Here is an 18,935-nt window from a genome sequence, read left to right as displayed (position 1 = left end):
TTATGGAGGTTACTTTGGACGCTGGCATTGCAAGATTTAGGGATTCAGCCAAGGTAGATGTCACATACTGAAACCCTTTTCCCTATCTTGGACCCCAGTCCAAAATCATAGGAAAATACTACAAAAGGGAAAGATAGTAACTGTTAAATCTTATGAATGAGAAACGTCTTAAGTAAAATAAAACACAGTCATTAAATATATTTTGAAGAGAAATCTTGACAAGAGCTTGCCTCTATTTTCTTGGCTTTCTCTTGTAACAGTTTATATTACAAGTGCACAGAATAGTGCAAGAAATGTGTCACCAAGTGCTGTTTGAGGAGCAACAAACACAGAATTCAGGTCTTTGGCTCTGAAGGAAGAATTTCTAAAATTAAGTCTTATAAGCTGACAAGTCTTCTGTTTAACACAAGGCTATCCTAGCATTTGGGACACTCATAAGGTTTATTCAAACTCTCACTCTGGTAGCACATGGCACCTTCTCAACGTGATCCTCGTCAGATCCTTTGTTCCTGATGCTCGCGATGATTCTGTTAATTTCCAGTCTAGTAATGCTGTAATTTTATATGCAGGATTGGCTGAGTTATTTTATGATGCTTTGCATATTTGTCATATTTGAATTCAAACTATCTAGCATTTCTCTTAGCCATTCATTTTGAAATTTAGTGATTTTGTAGTTTAGTACAACTTGCTTCATTTTTTGAAAATGTTTTATTTATACCTTTTTGTCTTTATGTTGGTCATTTTTCGAACTCATCTCCAAATTGAACAGAATTTATCTTTCCAACAGTTGCATAAAAATGTTGAGGAATGTTATTGTGCACTAAAAAATGTAAAATATCGTAAAAATAATACAAAGAAACAGTCAAAAGAAGTAGAAATAACTGTAATAACTAATCTTCTTAGTTCAGAGACATAAGAAAACAAGGAAAAGAGGCAGAGGAACACAGCTGACAAAGAAAAACAATTAAGCAACATTGAAACCTTGCTTGACACAGTACACAATACTCTGTTCTAGTGGTCTCCAACCTTTCTGCTGTTAAAAAAATGTATTCTGTTATCTCTTCAGGCAATATTTTTAGAAGATGCATATAGATTTGGCTTTCGTTACTTTGACCACATTATTTGTATTTTGGACAAAAACTCCTAAATTTCTAAGGTTTATTTGATAAAAAAAATTTTATGGGTACCTTTTCTTTTTACATCAGTCTTTTCTAGATATACCCTTTCTACCTACCCTAGTACTGAGCCCTTCTTTGGTGACCAAGAAAAATAGTTTAGCAAAACCAACAATTTTAGTGATTATTTCTAAGAGTGCATGTACCATTCTGTACCTATTGTTCCCCTGCTTTTTTGTCAAGAATAGGTTTGTTGGGGCAGCTAGGTGGTGCAGTGGATAGAGCACTAGCCCTGGAGTCAGGAGTACCTGAGTTGAAATGCAGCCTCAGACACTTAATAATTACCTAGCTATGTGGCCTTGAGCAAGCCACTTAACCTCATTGCCTTGCAAAAAAAAACTTTAAAAAAAATAGGTTTGTTTTCTTATCATTTTGTACTAAGATTAGTTACTACTTCCTTTGGGTGTTTCTTTGCATTATTATTACTATATTTTTCATTTTTTGGTGCACAATAAAATTATTTAACATTCATACACCAATGTTAGAAAGAAAAATCTTCCTTTCATACTTTCTGGAAATATACAGTGAAGTCCTTTTTCTATATTTCCTGAAGGATATTCTGGACTTAATGTGAAAATGGATTGTGAAATCCTCCCAGGATTTCAGTGGGTTTTTTCTTTTTAGAGTTAAACATAACCCCCCCCCCAAAAAAAAAAAAAGAAACCTCAAGAGAAATGAAGTGGGGGGAAAACATACTTCAGTTTGTGTTCAGATTCCAACGACTGTCTCTCTGTCTCTGGGGTGAGTTGCCTTCTTTATCGGTTTTAGAATTTGGCTATAATATTCCTGAGAGTTTTTCTTTTGAGATCTCTTGGGGGGGGGGGTGCAAGGCAATGGGGTTAAGTGACTTGCCCAAGGTCACACAGCTAAATAATTATTAAGTGTCTGAGGCCAGATTTGAACTCAGATACTCCTGACTCCAGGGCCAGTGCTCTATCTACTGTGCCACCTAGCTGCCCCTGGGATCTCTTTCAGGAGGTGATTGGTGGATTCCCTCAATTTCTATTTTTCCCTCTGTTTCTAGGGTCTCAGGGCAATTTTAACATGTTGTTTTCTTCAGTGTAATTTTTTTTGTTTTTGTTTGTAATTTTTTTTGTGATTGTTTCACCAAGCTGCTGATTTGTTTTCATGATTTGTCTGTATCACTCTCATTTTTTCTTCACATCCCTTACTTATTTTTCAAAGTATTTTTTGAGCTCTTTTTCACCAGAGAAGCTGCTTCAATACCTTTTCTCACAGTCTCTATTGCTAGCTGTATTTTCTTCCACTCTAATCTTCTCCACTCTCATGTTTTCTATCTCTCTTTCCTTTCACCCTGTCCCTGGCCAGAAGTGTGTAGTATCTGAGTACTGTCTCCCACAATATTCCCTCTCTTCTATCACCTATTCCCCCCCCCTCCTTTCCCCCGTCCCCCTTTTTCCATCTCTTTCCTCTCATTTTTCTCTAGGGAAAGATATATTTCTATACCCTACTGAGTGTGTATGTTATTTCTTCAGTGAGCCATTCATGGTGAGAATGAATTCAGGCTCACTCATTCCCCCTCACCTTTCCCCATTCCATTTCATTGTAAAAACTTTTTCTTGACTCTTTTATGTAGAATATCTTATCTCCTTCTCCTTTCCCTTCCTACTAGTACCTTTCTTTATCACCCATTGACTCCATCCATCTTTATGCCATATTATACCATTATATTCTGCTCCTTCTTGTGCCTTGTCTAAATATACTCCTTCTAACAGCTCTTATAAATGAGAAGGCTTATATCAGTTATCAGTATCTTCTTCCCATACAGGAATATACACAGTTCAACATTATTAAGTTCCTCATAATTAGTTCATCTTATCCATCCTCTCTATGGTTCACCAGAGTCCTGTACTTGGAGATCAAACTTCTGTTCAGCTCTGGTTGTTTCAGTAGGAAAGTTTGGAAGTCCCCTTTTTCATTGAAAGTCCATCTTTTCCCCTGAAAGAAGATGTTCAGTTTTGCTGGAAAGTTGAGTCTCAGTTGTAAACCAAGATACTAAACCCTATGAACCCTTAAGGGCTACATTAATGTAGATGCTGCCAGATCCTGTGTAATCCTGACTATAGAGCCTTGGTAGTTGAATTGTTTCTTTTTGGCAGCTTGTAGTATTTCTCTTTGACTTGGGAGTTTTAGAATTTGGCTATAATATTCCTGAGAGTTTTTCTTTTGAGATCTCTTTGGGGGGGGGGTGTTAGAAGGCAATGGGTTAAGTGACTTGCCCAAGGTCACACAGCTAAATAATTATTAAGTGTTTGAGGCTGGATTTGAACTCAAGTACTCCTGACTCCAAGGCTAGTACTCTGCCACCTAGCTGCCCCTGGGATCTCTTTCAGGAGGTGATTGGTGGATTCCCTCAATTTCTATTTTTCTCTCAGTTTTTAGGATCTCAGGGCAATTTTGCTGTATTATTTTTTTGAAAGATGAATTCTAGGCTGTTTTCCTGATCATTACTTTCAGGTAGCCCAATTTTAAAATTATCTCTCCTGGATCTGTTTTCAAGGTCAGTTGTTTTTCCAGTGAGATATTTCACATTTTCTTCTAGTTTTTCATTCTTTTGTATTTTTTTCTTTTTCTTTTTTTTGTATTGTTTTGTTTCTTGATTTCTTGCAAAATCAGCAGCTTCTTTTAGCTCCATTCTACATTTGAAGTTTTTTTTAAGAAAGATTTTATTTATTTTGAGTTTGCAATTTTCCCCCATTCTTCCCTCCCCCACCCCCCACAGAAGACCGTCTGTTAGTCTTTACATTGTTTCCATGGTATACATTGATCCAAGTTGAATGTGATGAGTGAGAAATCATATCTTTAAGGAAGAAAAATAAAGTATAAGAGATAGCAAAATTATATAATAAGATAACAGTTTTTTTTTCTAAGTTAAAGGTCTTTGGTCTTTGTTTAAACTCCACAATTCTTTCTCTGGATACAGATGGTATTCTCCATTGTAGACAGCGCAAAATTGTCCCTGATTGTTGCACCGATCCATTTAGGTGGATCATTGCCCCCGTGTTGCTGTTATGATGTACAGTGTTTTTCTGGTTCTTCTCATTTTGTTCAGCATCAATTCATGCAAATCCTTCCAGGCTTTCTTGTATTCCCATCCCTCCTGGTTAAGGAGTTCTTTTCTTCAGAGAGCTCTTTTATTTCCTTTTCCAGCTAGTCATGCTTTTTAAGACATTCTTCTCCTCATTGACCTTTGTTGCCTTTTCCTATTGGCCTAAACTGGTTTTTAACATGTTATTTTCTTCAGTGTAATTTTTTTTGTTTTGTAATTTTTTTTTGTAATTGTTTCACCAAGCTGCTGATTTGTTTTCATGATTTGTCTGTATCACTCTAATTTTTACTTCATGTCCCTTACTTGTTTTTCAAAGTATTTTTTGAGCTCTTTCATAGCCTGAGCCCATTTTCTATTTCTCTTGAAGGCTTTGAATACAGAATGTTGGACTTTGTCATCTTCTGAGTATGTATTTTGATTGTCCATGGGACCAGAGTAATTTTCTATGGTCAGATTCTTCTTTTTCTTTTGTTTGCTCATTTCCTTAGACTATGACTGATTTACCACACTTCAAGGTTTTGGGGCAACCCACATGGACCTTAATTCCTCCAAGGTCTTTATGAGAGGCTCTGTCTGCTCTCTTGCCTGTGTTCAGACCCTCCACTTTCCCCTGGAGCTGTCACCAGTGATCCCTGGGTTGGGAGGTCTGGAAACCGCCCCCATTGTCACAGACACAGGGCACCCAGGGACCCAGGTGCCCCATGGGCTGTTCCTGGAAGTCTAGGCTGGTTTACTCTGGCTCAGCTGCTCTGCAGCTGTGCTGAGGTCTTTCCAACCCCTGTTCCTGGTGATAGAGACCTTTCCTGCAGATCTCCAAAGTTGTCTTGGATTGGGATATTGTATTACTCAAGTCTTTTTGTGAGTTCTGTCCCTCTAAATTCTGGCTAGAGTCCTAGTTTGATTTGGAGTTTTTTGGGGGACGAGTTTCCTTTCCTCACCCTGACATCTTGGCTCCACCTGATTGTAGTGGTTATTAAAAATATATATATATATACATATATATATATATTAGGTTTTTGCAAAGCAGTGGGGTTAAGTGACTTGACCAAGACCACACAGCTAGGTAATTAATTGTCTGAGGCCAGATTTGAACTCAGGGACTCCTGATTTCAGGGCCCATGCTCTATCCACTGTGCCACCTAGCTGCCCCCCCAAAATAGATTTTTTAAAAATATCTTTTCAACCTTTTGTTAATCAGCAGTGTATGGTTATGATGTTACAATTTAACAAAATTCCAGTCAGCATTAGGAAGAGAACAGGAAACCTTGATGGGTATACTGGTCTCCTGAGTTTACCTTTGGGCAGACCAAAGGTATAGCTGGGTTGGGGCAGGTATAAAATGAGAAATTTCTGAGGTTAAAAAAGCCAGAGCTGCTAGGTGGCGCAGTAGATAGAGCACCGAGCCTGGGGTCAGGAGTACCTGAGTTCAAATCTGGTCTCAGACACTAATTACCTAGCTGTGTGGCCTTGGGCAAGCCACTTAACCCCATTGCTTTGCAAACCTCCCTCCCCCAAAAATAGGGGAAAAAAATCTACATTGGGGCAGCTAGGTACCGATAGAGCACCGGCCCTAGAGTCAGGAGTACCAGAGTTCAAATCCAACCTCAGACACTTAATAGTTACCTAGCTGTGTGGCCTTGAGCAAGCCACTTAACCCCATTGCCTTGCAAAAAAAAAAAAAAATCTAAAAAAGCACCCAGAAATGTGCAAAATTTGTAAGATTTAATCTTGGAATGGAAATTAGAAGTCATACCTTTTTACATATGAGAAAATGGAAGCCTAGAGACACACTATGACATGCCCAAAGTTGTATGGGTAATATGTAGCAGAGATAAGAGCTACTTTTCCATGAAGTTTAATTCTGAGTTTCAATTTGCAAAAAGAGTTATTGAGTGAAACAAGGATGTGCCCATTATCACCACTACTATTCAATATCATATTAGTTGTATTAGAAATGTTAGCTTCAGTAATAAGAGAAGAAAAAGAAATTGAAGTAATTAGAATTGGGAAGGAAAAGACAAAACTCTCACTCTTTGCAGATGACATGATGGTATACCTAGAGAATTCCAAGAAATCATCCAAAAAACTACTGGAAACAATTAGCAACTTTAGCAAAGTTGCAGGATATAAAATAAACCTTCATAAATCCAAAAAGAGTTATTGACTCTTCTTCTTCCTCAGTTTTTAAAGACAATGTAATATTTTGTCTCAGAAGCACAATAACATTATCTTCATTTTAGAGATTAGAAAAAATGAGATCCTTATAAGTGACCTGCTTGTGTTATTTATTTTTCCAATTATATGCAAAGATAGTTTTTGATAATTTTTTTTTGCAAGGTTTTGAGTTTCACATTTTTCTCCTTCTCTCCCTCCCCCTGAAAGGAAGCATCCTTTCACCTATCAATGTCCTTTCCCCTTTTATGAGAGTTTGGGGAGATCAGAGATTGTTCAAACTATAAGAGTACAGGTTGGACTTTCTAGGTTATAATTTGGTGGTACCAACATTGCCATCGTTATTTCTATACAGAACTTTCTTCTGTTTTCCTTTGTGTATGTATAAAATTTATCTTTATTAGTGCTTTAGTTAAAGTCTCTTTTTCCTGAATTTGAACTTTTATGTTCAAGAATAAATAAATTCTACACATTTCTTTTAAAACTGTCCTGCTTGTCTTCATTTCCTTCCAAACTTCCTTCTCTTCTGTGAATTTTATATTATATATATATATTTTTAATTTTTTAATTTTAATTTTAATTTTTTTTTTTTAGTTTTTGCAAGGCAATGGGGTTGAAGTGGCTTGCCCAAGGTCACACAGCTAGGTAATTATTAAGTGTCTGAGGCCGGATTTGAGCTCATTTGACTTCGGGGCCAGTGCTCTATCCTGCACCATATAGCGGCCCCTTCTTCTGTGAATTTAAAAAAAGTGTTTTAATAAACCTTTTTTTTTGGCATCTGCATTAAAAGTAATTTTCCTTTCCATCCCCCAGGTTAACTGCAAGGAAGGAAAAAACCACCTTTGCAACAATTAAGAATGGTTTAAGGTGCGCAGTGGATAGAGCACCGGCCCTGGAGTCAGGAGTCCCTGAGTTCAAATCCAGCTTCAGACACTTACTAATTACCTAGCTGTGTGGCCTTGGGCAAGCCACTTAACCCCATTTGCCTTGCAAAAAACCTTTAAAAAAAATGGTGAAAGTGAAATGTTCCCACATAGTGAACATATCAAAAAATGTATCTCTTTATGTTCCTTATGTCTATCATCTATTTCTCTTTGTTTAATAGCTCATGAGCAGTATATCTCATGGTCTTTATTTTTTAATATTTTATTTTTTCCCCAATTACATCTTAAAATTATGTAAAATATTTCCATATTAGTCATTGTTTACAAGAAAACTCAAATAAAAGAATGGGGAAAAAAGTAAAAACAATAGCTGCTTCAAGTCTGTGTTCAAACAATATAAGTTCTTTCCCTAAAGACAAATAGTATGCTTCATTTTTAGTTCTTTTGAATTGTCTTGGATAATTGTATTGCTTAGAATAACTAAATCATTCACAGTTCTTCATCATGCAATATTGCTGTTACTATATATAACTTTCTCCTTGTTTTTTTCACTTCACTTTTCATCAGTCTTTCCAAGTTTTTCCTGCTTGTGATTTCTTTCAGTGTAATAGTATTCCATTACAGTCTTAAAGCACAGTCATTTCCCTAATTGATGGACATCCCCTCTGTGTCCAATTCTTAGCCAAAAAGAATTGCTCTAAATATTTTTTCCCTTTGGGTATAGTTCCAACTTACTCCCAGGATGGTTGGATCAGCTCACAACTCCACCAGTAGTGCATTAGTGTCCCAGTTTTCCAGCATCCATTACTTTTCTTTTTTGTCAAATGAGCCAATCTGACAAGGGATACCTCAGAATTGCTTTGATTTGCAATTCTCTAATCAGTAGTGATTTTGAGCAATTTTCATTTAACTATAGGCAGCTTTGATTTCTTTGTCTGAAAACTTCATGTTCTTATTCTTTGACTATTTATACATTGGGGAATGACTTGTATTTTTTAAATTTGACTCAGTTCTCTGTATATTTGAGAAATGAGGTCTTTATCGGAAATATTTTGTTGCAAAAAAAAAATCCCGCCCTACCCCCACCCACCCGCAACTTTTTTGCTTTCCTTTTAATTTTGGTTGCTTTGGTTTTCTTTGTGCAAACCCTTTTTGATTTCATATAATCAGAATTATCTATTTTATATTTTGTAATGCTCTCCATATTTTCTTTGGGCCTAAATTCTTCCATTTATAGATCTAACAGATAAACTATTCTATGCTCTCCTAAGTAGTTTATGATGGTATCAACCATTATGTGTAAATCATGTATCCATTTTGACTTTATCTTGGTATATGATGTGAGATGTTGTTCAGTACCTAATTTTTGTCATACTGCTTTCCAATTTTTCTAGTATTTTTTTGTCAAGTAATTAGTTTTTGTTCCAAAAGCTTGGATCTCTGGGTTTATCAAACAGTAGTCATTTACTACTGTGTCTTGTATGTCTAGTCTGTTTTACTGTTCTACTACTCTATTTCTTAGCCAGAACCAGATTGTTTTTATAATTACTTCTTTTTAATATCATTTGAGATATAGTACAACTAGATCTTAACATTTATTTTTTATTAATTGCCTTGATATCCATTGACTTTTTTTGTTCATTTAATGAATTTTTTTCTTCTCTAAAAATTGATTTTTTTGATCATTTGATTGGTAGTCACTAAATAAATGGATTAATTTAGGTTAAATTGTCGGGGGGGGGGGTTATATTGGTTTGACCTATCCATCATCATCTATCTCTTGAAGACACTGTAGACCATTGCTTGATCAGAATGCTTAAGTCTTTCATTGTTGTTTTTCTTTACAGTTTTTGTTGTCCTTATATAAAAGTTTATTTTATTCTTTTAGTTCATCTTAACCTAGGAGTCTCTGAAATTACCTTTTTTTGGTCTTAGCATATGGCACAATAACATAATATTTCACAACTTGTTGTTATTCTCTGTCAAAGAAACCATCTAAGGCATTCTTTTAGATTTTAATTTTCTTCTCTTTTTTCTTTTATTATTATTATATATATATTTTTTAGATTTTTGCAAGGCAAATGGGGTTAAGTGGCTTTCCCAAGGCCACACAGCTAGGTAATCATTAAGTGTCTGAGGCCGGATATGAACTCTGGTACTCCTGACTCCAGGGCCGGTGCTTTATCCACTGCGCCACCTAGCCACCCCTCCTATTCCCTCTTTATCTCTACTTTTTCTTCTATTGAGTTTGATATATTTCTCTACCCCAGTTTCAGATAAGAGTAAAGTTGGCCTTTCCTGATTATTGTGTTTATATTTCCTACTCAGCTTTGTCATTACATTAGAAATGATTGAAAGTTCTCTATATTACTAAAAAACCATGGGGGCGGCTAGGTGGCGCAGTGGATAAAGCACCGGCCCTGGAGTCAGGAGTACCTGAGTTCAAATCCGGCCCATTTGCCTTGCAAAAAAAAAAACTACAGTAAATTGTTTGGTTGTTAGCTGATATGTTTTGATTTTTGCCATGTTTATCCAAGATCTCTCACTTTTGGTAGAAACTGTTAACTTTTTGAATGTTTGCAATATTTTTCTTTGATATGTGAGCTCTGACATTCCTGGTATTTTTTTCTTTTTGCAGTTATTTGAAAAGGTAATTGCTAGATTTTTTTGTTTACTCTTAGTCTTCTGAATCCAATAGATCTGGGGCAGTTTTCTTTTACTATTACTTGAAATTCAGTGTTTAGCCTCAAGAAAGGAGAGAGAAAAATTCAGGGTTTGTTATACTAAATTAACTATAATTTTGATCATTACTGAATGAAAGAAGCAAATGGGAGATTTTCTAGTGACATTGGGAAATATGGAGAATTTCAGGTCCCCCTATGCATGACTATTCTGTCCTGGGCTGTGAGAGATCGTGTAGTTAGAGAGTTGAGTTACAGTGTCATCAGAGGGGAGTTTAAATCCAGTTCACTGGCCTGTCATGACATCACCTCCATGATGTCATGATCATCTTTGAGCATGAAGGACAAGCAACAATATAACAACAAGGGCTTGAAGCAAAACTATGGAGACAGAGATCCAGGATGAAAGAGAGTTTGTTAATTGATGAGAGGTAGTATGGCATCATGGGCAGATATCTGGTCTCCAATCCAGGAAAATCAGTGTTTAGTTGTTGCTTATGACATATACTACTTATATGATCTGGGCAAATCAAGTAACTTCTTAGGATTCTAGGGCAGACAAATTCAAATAGAAACAGCCACTCAACTGTAAAGATCCTTGTAGGTCACAGAGTGACTTAACCTCACAAATTAACATCATCTATGTTTCCATGTAGGGGCAGCTAGAGCAAGCAGTTGATTTCAAATGCCTCAGACATTTCCTTGCTATGTGACCTTGGACAAGTCATTTAATCCCTTGGAAAAGGAAATGGAAAACTGCTACTATATCTGCCAAGAAAACCCCTTGAAAGTCTTGGCCACAGGGTCGTGAAGAGTTGGACAGGACTGAATGACTGAACAACAGCATTTTCTTAACGTTTTTATTTATTTTGTCAAATATTTTCCAATTACATTTTAATCTGGTTCAAGCTGCTCTCAGAAGTATTCTAAGCCACTTGCACTTCTTATATACTTCTGCTCTGGGCAATTCTTTAAGCCAGAAAAGCTGCTGACTTGCATCAGGAAGAGGGTATTTCCTCATCTGAGACTTCCTGTAACTTTGAAGCCTGAGATTCAGTCTTTAACTCTGTCCTTTTTCTGGTCACCGAGTATATTTCTTTCTTTTTTTAATTCACTCTGTTCACATTTTTGCAGTAACATTCACTTATATTCATATACCATAGGTTGTCATGCCATTCTTTTATACTGCACTACATATATCTGTGACAAATACGTAAGTACAGTATACACTATATTAATGACACTGTACTTAATGTGGTGCTACGAATAGTGTTGGGGTTTTTATGCCTCATTTTCTTTTATATTCTTGCTTTTTTAAAGCTTTATTTCACAAGCATTTTTCTTACCTCCCACTGTTTCCATGCCAGTAGAACAATAATAAGTGAATTAATGACTGAAAGAATGCAATCCCCATAACAAATATTCATAGCACCCACTGAAAAAAAAGAAGTTCCCACATTGGCCTTGTCTACAAATATGTGTTTTATTCTGCAAGACCTCTCTTACAGTCCTCTAGAACAGTAGTGTCAAACTCAAATAGAAAGGGGTGGTGGTGCATTTAACTGTACATAAGGATTCCTGGGGGCATATTGACATAGAAACTACATAGTAACACTATGCTTTATTATATTTTTAATTGTTTCATTAAATATTTGCCAGTTACATTTTATTCTGATTCTTGTGGGTGTTTAACATTTCTGCTTTATATTCATAGTTTATTATGATTAGAATGCTAAAGCCTTTCATAGGTATTTTTCTCCATATTATTGTTATTGCATAGATTATTTCTCCAGCTCTGCTTGCTTCACTGATTCAGTTCAGATGGCTAAGATTCAATTTTCTCTAACAGTATCCATTTTGCCATTTTTCATGACACAACAATATTCCATTTCTGTTTTTTCAAATGACCACTTTTAACCCTAATTCTATTTTTATTACATTCATATACCACAATTTGCCTAGACATTCTCCTATAGTGGTGTGTTCTTTTAGTTTCCAGTTTTGGAACTATGAAAAAAGAAGCTGCTTTTCTATATTGTTATACTTAGATCTTTTTCTTTTTTCTTTGATCTCCTTGGGGGAGATAGACTTTGTAGTGGTATAACTGAGTTGTCAGTTAATGAATTTTTACTCCACTTAGTAGGATCTTTGGGTTTGTCAAAAACTTTGCCACTGTTTTCATTTGCTTCTGTATACTGTGTACCTTAACCTTTTTCCACTGATCAGCTATTTCAATTTTTAAATAATATGAAATCATTTTAAAGATGTAATATATTTTGAGATCTGATGTTTATAGACCCTCTTCCCAATTTTTTTTGTATTACCTTGAGATTCTTGATTCTTTGTTCCCCTATTAAATTTCATTATTTTTTTTTTTAGGCCTATAAAATAATCCTTTTGTAGTTTGGATACTGAATAAGCAAATTGATTTGAGTGGCATTATCATTTTATTATATGAGCTTGGCCTATACATGCACATTAACATTTCTCAAATTAAAAAGGTCTCTTCATTTTTGCAGAATGTTTTATGTTTGAATTTATATAGTCTTTGGATGAATATTTTTAAGTACACTTTCTGATGTTAATTTATTTTTCTCTTCGTTTTTCTATCAGTAAGAATACTGTTGATTTAAATAATTTATTTTATATCTTAAAACTTACTGAGTTTATTATTTCAATTAATTTTTGGTAGATTCTTTACATTTTTTAAATTATCATTTCATCTTTGAACAGCAGTAATTTTGTTTCATTTTTACCTGTGTTTATTCTCTCAGTTTCTTTCTTGTCTTATTGCTATATTTCTAGACTTTAACTTAAAAAGATCAAGATCTCCTTTGATATCTGGGGCCATGTCCAGTCATCCTGATCTGTATCTTGCCACTGGACCTAGATGACTTCAGAGGAGAGAGTGAGGCTGGTAACTTTGCACAGCCCTGCCTCACTTAAATCCAATTCATTTGCAAGTCATGACAACATTTTTCCAGTGTTGTGGTCCTCTTCAAGAAGGAGGGACAAACAACACCAACAAATAATAGCAATGTTAATAATATTCTTGCTTTATACCTTATCAAAATTTGAAAAACTGCTAACTTCTCCATTGCATATATTTGCTGTTGCTTTTGAGAAATTACTTAAGAAAAAGTCTTTTTATTCATGCTTCAAAATGTTTTTGTTTTTGTTTTTTTGTTTTTAGGTTTTTGCAAGGCAAATGGGGTTAAGTGGCTTGCCCAAGGCCACACAGCTAGGTAATTACTAAGCTTCTGAGACCAGATTTGAACCCTGGTACTCCTGACTCCAGGGCCGGTGCTTTATCCACTGCGCCACCTAGCTGCCCCTTCAAAATGTTTTGAATTGAAAAAAAGAGTTGGATTTTTTCCTTAAAGCCTTTTTAACATCTCTAGATATAATCATGTTGGTTTTATTATTTACATTATTAATTATTATTATTATTATTTATAGTTTTCTTATGAACCAGTTCTGCATTTCTGGTGTAAATCCAAACTGAACATAAGCTTTATTTGTTCATAGTTTTCTCTGATTTGTCTCTCTGGTTTAAGCATCAAGATCATATTTATATCGTAGAAAGAGATTGGAAGGAATATTTTGCAAACAATTTGTATGATAGTGGAATTAATTATTCTTTGAATGCTTGGTAGAATTCATTTGTAAATTCATCTGATCCTGAAGTTTTTTTTCCCCTTTGGGAGTTTGTTTATGCATTATTTAATTTTTTTTAATAATAGGTTGCTTAAATAATCAAGTCACACCAATAGTTAATAGTAATAGATGTGGCACCTGTCTGCCCCAAACTTGGTGTTGAACATTAGAGATAATAAAAACAAATGAGGGGCGTCTAGGTGGCGCAGTGGATAAAGCACCAGCCCTGGAGTCAGGAGTACCTGGGTTCAAATCTGGTCTCAGACGCTTAATAATTACCTAGCTGTGTGGCCTTGGGCAAGCCACTTAACCCCATTTGCCTTGCAAAAAAAACTTAAAAATAGTTTTTTTTAAGGGGGGCTTCCAGTTTAATGAGGGAAATAATATACAAACAACCATGTATGAGAAAACTTCTGTGTGTATTCATATGTGTATATGTAATTATGTACATCTACTCATACACACATTGGAGATCACCTCAGAGGGACTGTATGGCCAATAAGGTGAATTAGGAAAGGCTTAAGTGTTCATCTATTTCCTCAAGTTATTAGTTTTGTTCCTTCTCTTTATTCTCTTCTTAACTCTGTAATCCAACTTATGGCTTCAGCCTCATCATTCAATTGAAACTACTCTCTCTAATGTTATCGATGATTTCTCAATTACTAAATCAAATGACCTTTTCTCAGTATTTGTCTTTCTTGCCTTTCTGCAATCTTTGACACTGTCAATCTCTTTGATACTGGCTTCTCTCTAGTTCTTGCAACACTTTTCTCCTCCCACTTTTCTGACTGCTTTTCCTCTTCTCTGCTGGATCCTCTTCCAGGTCATGCCTTGTAATCATGGTTCTGTCCAACAACCATGGTCCGCTTCTGTTCTCTTCTCACTTCTCTTCCCTTCCTCTTACCTTTTACTATGCTATTTCTCTTGATGATCTCATTAGCTCACATGGATTCAGTTATCATCTCTATGCAGATAATTCCCATTGTGTTCTGTCCAATACTGAACTTATAATCATTCTCCCCAAACCTCTAATCTATAACTTAAAAGTTATTGTGGAAGGCACTGCTATTTGCCAAGTCATCCAGGCTTTACAGTTTAGGTTTCATCTCTTTCACTCAGAATGTTTTGCCAAGTCATGTAGATCCTACTTTTCCAACATATCTCATACCTTTCTTTCCTCTGATACTACTACTACCCTGATGCAGATGCTTATTTACCTCATATAGAAATTTTCCATTTCTATAATTATTCCTTGATCCACCTACCAATTCTTCAGAATTGTTATTCTCCAACTGCTTTTTAAATTTTAATTTAAAGATCCTTTGTAAAACATTGTTTGATTTGAACTTTGATCAGTAAATGCTTATACTATTTTTGCTTTTTTTGGTATTTTTAGTGAGGTCCATATTCCCCAATACATGGACGTATTTGTTTTTTAAAGTACTTGGTACATAGGGGCAGTTAGGTGGTGCAGAGGATTACCATCCCTAGAGTCAGGAGGACCTGAGTTCAAATGTGACCTCAGACATTTAATAATTGCCTAGCTGTGTGATTTTGGGCAAGTTACTTAACCCCATTGCCTTAAATGAAATTTGAAAAGCAAAGTACTCAGTACAACAAAGAAGCATATAAATTCCTTTCTCTTCCTATTCAGCAGTCAACAATTATCTCTAATTTTTCTGAAGTCTTCTTCAGGTCTTTAATTTCCTTCTTAGTTATCTTTTGGTTAGATATGTTTATTTGGTGCATATATAAAGTATTATTATTGATTTTTATTTCTGGTTCCTATTATCTGAAAATGATTTCTTATCATTTCCTTCTTTTCTTCCCAAGAGTTCCTAATTCCTCCCATTTTTGTCTTCTCCTTAAACTATCAAAACATAATAAAACCACCTACCAATATCTTTCTCTTGGGATCCTTAGAAATGTTAGTGTTCTAAGAAGACATTTGTTTCTTATCTCCCATGTAAATAGTTCATCTCTGCTCCTCTGTTGCATTTCAGAATGTCTACTCAGTATTGCTTTTTTTGTTTTTTTATGAGGAGTGCTTGGATATATTTTATTTCATTTTAAAGGTTCACTTTTTTTCCTCATAGAATTTTTCTTGGTTTTTAAGTTTCATCATTGTCTTTTGGGATATTGAACTCTTCCCCTGCCCCTGACTCAGGGTTTTTCTTCTTTCTCTCTCTCTCTCTCTCTCTCTAAGTTCTGTCTGTGGCTTGTTTGTACATAGTTGTTTTCATGAAATTGTGAGCTCTTTGGGGCAAGGGCTGTCTTTGGCCATACTTTGTTGTATTCCTGGTGCTTAGACTGAAATGTCAAGGGCTTATGGGAATGAGGAAATAATTGTCCACTCAGCCCAGAGCCTATAGCTGTAAAGATCCTATAGTAACTATGAAAATTACTGTTGAAGCTATCTAGACCAGCTCACTTCATTTTCTAGTTGGGGAAACTGAGATTCAGATGGGGCAGAAAGAGGAGTCTCACCACTGCTACACAATTTTTACTTGTTTGAGAAAGAACACATAGGCCCTTAAGAAAAATTCCACTCTGATTTTGCAGTCCATAAGAATAACTATTCAAGTGAACTCCTGAACACTCTTTAAAAAGCTTTTAATCTATTATAGGATTTAGTCCTCCTCCTGTGGTTATTTGTTTTCCTTTGAGTTCACACATAAAATCTTATCAAATTTCAGCCTTACAGCCTTTTTAGAATTGGAAATAGCTGCCTTGTGCTCAGAAGAACTTTGAAGCACTGTTGATTAAAGAAGAAAAATATTATGACTCAGAATGATTAGTTTCCCTTCAGCCTTTTTTCTTATCATTCCCAGGTTTTTTTCTCCTCCCCAAGTATACTGTGTCTCTCAATAACCAGATGACTGATCATACACACAAAAAACTTAACAAGGGAGAAGGGTTAAAAAAAAAATAGCTAATTTGACTTTTTTAGATTAAAAAATACTATCTTAGCCTTCTTTTTTGTACATATATTATCTGAAGGAAAAAAGCCTAAGGTTCATAATGTTAAAGTTGAAATAAAGTCTTAAGACTATTTAAAATCTTTTGTCTTATTGTTTAACAGATAATTCTTTATATCAGAGCTTTTACTATGAACACCATAACCATCGAGATTCCTGGGGAAAGAGCTAGGGGTGAACACAGGGCCGGCAAGATGAGAGAAGTTGTCTCATTCTGTATCAGGTTAGGATGCAATCACTGGCATTTTCTAGGCCATAGTGAATTTAAAACGATCAGATTTTAAAATATGTTATGTCAAACAATTTAACTCGGCAAGTATTTTGGGAGCATCTACTTTGTGGAAGGCGCTTGGCTCTAGGATCTGACCAGTCTGAGATTTGATTTGATTTTTTACATTCTCAGGAAGAATTTATATGTGGTTTGCTACTTCCATTCCTTCAAGTCTTTCAGTTTGTCCTCAAGAGTATTGAGCTTGTACCTAGAGAACCCTTGACTGCTAGAGACATGTACAGTTTGGGATTTAGCACCATCTTCATGTTTCTTAGCTTTAAATGAAGGTTTGTAAGTTGGAGATTCCTGTTTTGGGAAAATGAAATACAATTCCCCATTCTTACCCTCCCATTCCATCTGAAAGGGCAAAACAATTCTGTCTTATATTTGAAGGTATATCAAAACCTCCAGGCCTAGAAGTATGAGCAGTCTCTCTTCAGCCCTCTTCTACCCTGGGCTTGCAGGTTTCAAAAATGGACAGGCAGCACTTTAACTTGGAGGTTTTTATTTCAGTACTATTTTGGAGAGATAGAAGAGAAGCTAGTGAGCTAAAACAGGAAGCTTGAGTACCTTGTCTAATACTTCTGTGACCAAGAGCTGTCTCAGCTCATCTCCAGGATTAGGACAGCCTTCTTCATGACATAGCCTTTAGGATATATGTTGGCGCTCATTCAGAACAAAGCATCCCAAACTTTCCTTTATGTCTTTGCTGTGGGAAAAAGGTGCTGGTTATGAAGCCTGGCCTTGAAAATAATGTTTCACAAATTCCAGTTCTGAAATGCACTTTAATTATCTCAACAATGGCAGTCAGGCACAAAATAACCCAATTCAAACTAGGTGTTGTTAGGTGCTGTGCTTCTAAAGTAAAAAGGATATATCTATTACGTCAGCTGAATCAAGTACAAATAAAGTCCAAAAGACGCAGGTGCCCCAAATAAATTGCCCAGAGGTCCCTGCTCATTTTCCAGTATAGCTATACTGATCATGCTCCTTGAGTAGTTGTTACTTGCTCTAAGTATACATTTAGAGTTTACAAACTTTTCTTAACCAGTTTTACTATTACATCTTTTGTAGCAAAGATAAACCTGTCCTACAAGAAGAAACCCATTGTTTGTATAAAACATCGTTCATATAATAAAAGTTGCTTTAGTCCTCAGGTTTCAGCAGCTGATTGGCTACATAGAAAAAGTGGGAAGAAAATCAAAGGGAATATCCTCTTTATAAAGCTTGACAACTTAATAAAAATTGCCCTGAATTCCAAATGTTACTATTTGATGTGCTGCCCTATTTCTGAAGGCTATTCCCTCTCTTTGTGTCACCCTATTTTTTAAGGGTCTATAACAGAATAGATTTGGGTGTAGAATTACCTTTATCCCAATAGAAAGAGTCTCAGCATTTAAAAATAGGAATCTTATTCTTTAGGAGAAAATAAGAATAGGTAACATTTATGTGGCTTCTTAAATCCTTCAAAGTGCTTTACAAATATTATCTAATATTATAACTTCACAACAATCCTGGGAAATAGGTACCATTATTATCACCATTTTAGAACTGAGGAAATTGTGGGAGACAGGAGGCTAAGTAATTTTCCTAGGGTTATACAATGAGGAAGTTTCTTGGGGCCAGACTTGAATTCAGGTCTTCCTGACTCTAGGTTCATCATCTCACTACTATATCCACCCAGCTGCCCAACTAAAAGTCATCTGGTCCAACACTCATTTTACACATGGGGAAACCAGAAAACTAGATACTAAAGCAAAAAAAGGCATTTGCACTTTGAACCCTCTTAGGTACCTATTCAAATCCATAAAAGGTTACATTTTTATTCTCATTAAAATAATAGAGTGGTTTGTACAAATGTCCTTAACTAGTCTCCAGAAGGATTTATTTAATCAAAGCAGATTCCTGTTCACATTCAATATTTTTAGTTTTAGCATTCAGTTTCTCAGTGAAGAAAAAACTTGAAATGTTTTGTACAAACATACATAATGGAGTTAATTGGTAACAAGAGAATCTGGTACCTGTAGAAACCAGTTGTGTATACCTA

General features: G+C 35.5%; 1 protein-coding gene across 3 annotated transcripts in view; it reads left to right on the top strand.

The window, feature by feature from the left end:
• CYSTM1 (cysteine rich transmembrane module containing 1) overlaps nt 1-18,935 on the top strand; it is a 101,223-nt gene that overhangs the window by 57,628 nt on the left and 24,660 nt on the right. The gene's annotated exons all lie outside the window — the stretch shown is intronic.

The sequence above is a fragment of the Macrotis lagotis genome, chromosome 1 (genome assembly GCF_037893015.1).
Source record: "Macrotis lagotis isolate mMagLag1 chromosome 1, bilby.v1.9.chrom.fasta, whole genome shotgun sequence".
Classification (NCBI taxonomy): Eukaryota; Metazoa; Chordata; class Mammalia; order Peramelemorphia; family Peramelidae; genus Macrotis; species Macrotis lagotis.
The sequence above is the reverse complement of the archived record's forward strand: the minus strand, read 5'-3'. Positions and strand labels throughout refer to the sequence as shown.